We start from the raw sequence: 602 nt of genomic DNA, 5'->3' as shown, positions 1-602 counted from the left end.
CACATTCCACTACACAAGGAATTAAAGCAAGTTTTTGGGCGGAAAAACATGATTTTTAAGTGTGAAGGTCCAAGGGGCTATTTTGGGGCAACGAGTCGGGGAATTACAGCGGGTCAGGTTCAGATGTTATGTTTTTTGGCAGGAAGATTTCACTGAACTACGTGTTCGGAGAATTTAAGTGTAAGGTCCAAAACGACGATTTTGTGGCAATTTGACATATTCAACTACACAATACAAAAGAATGAAAGGGTGTTCAGAGATTTTAAGTGGGAAGGTCCGACAATTTTGGGGCAATTTGGCACATTCAACTACACAATACAAAGAATTAAAGGGGCTGTCTAGGATACTTGACGGCGGCGGTCAAGTTTTTGGAGATGTGTTAAACTAAGGTCCAAGCGACAATTTTGGGGCAAGGGGCCGGGGAATTTAAGCGGCTGGCTGAGATATTAAGTTGTTTGGCGCAAAAGCTTCAATCAACTACATGTTTAGAGAATTTTGGTAAAAATTGGCACATTCAACTGTACACGATACGAAGAACTTTTCAGCAACACAGAATTAAAGCAGCCAGCTAAGATAGTTTTTTGGTGGGAAGATTTTGAGGC

Source organism: Branchiostoma belcheri, unplaced genomic scaffold, assembly GCF_001625305.1.
Source record: "Branchiostoma belcheri isolate BF01 breed outbred unplaced genomic scaffold, Haploidv18h27 scaffold45, whole genome shotgun sequence".
NCBI lineage: Eukaryota > Metazoa > Chordata > Leptocardii > Amphioxiformes > Branchiostomatidae > Branchiostoma > Branchiostoma belcheri.
The sequence above is the reverse complement of the archived record's forward strand: the minus strand, read 5'-3'. Positions refer to the sequence as shown.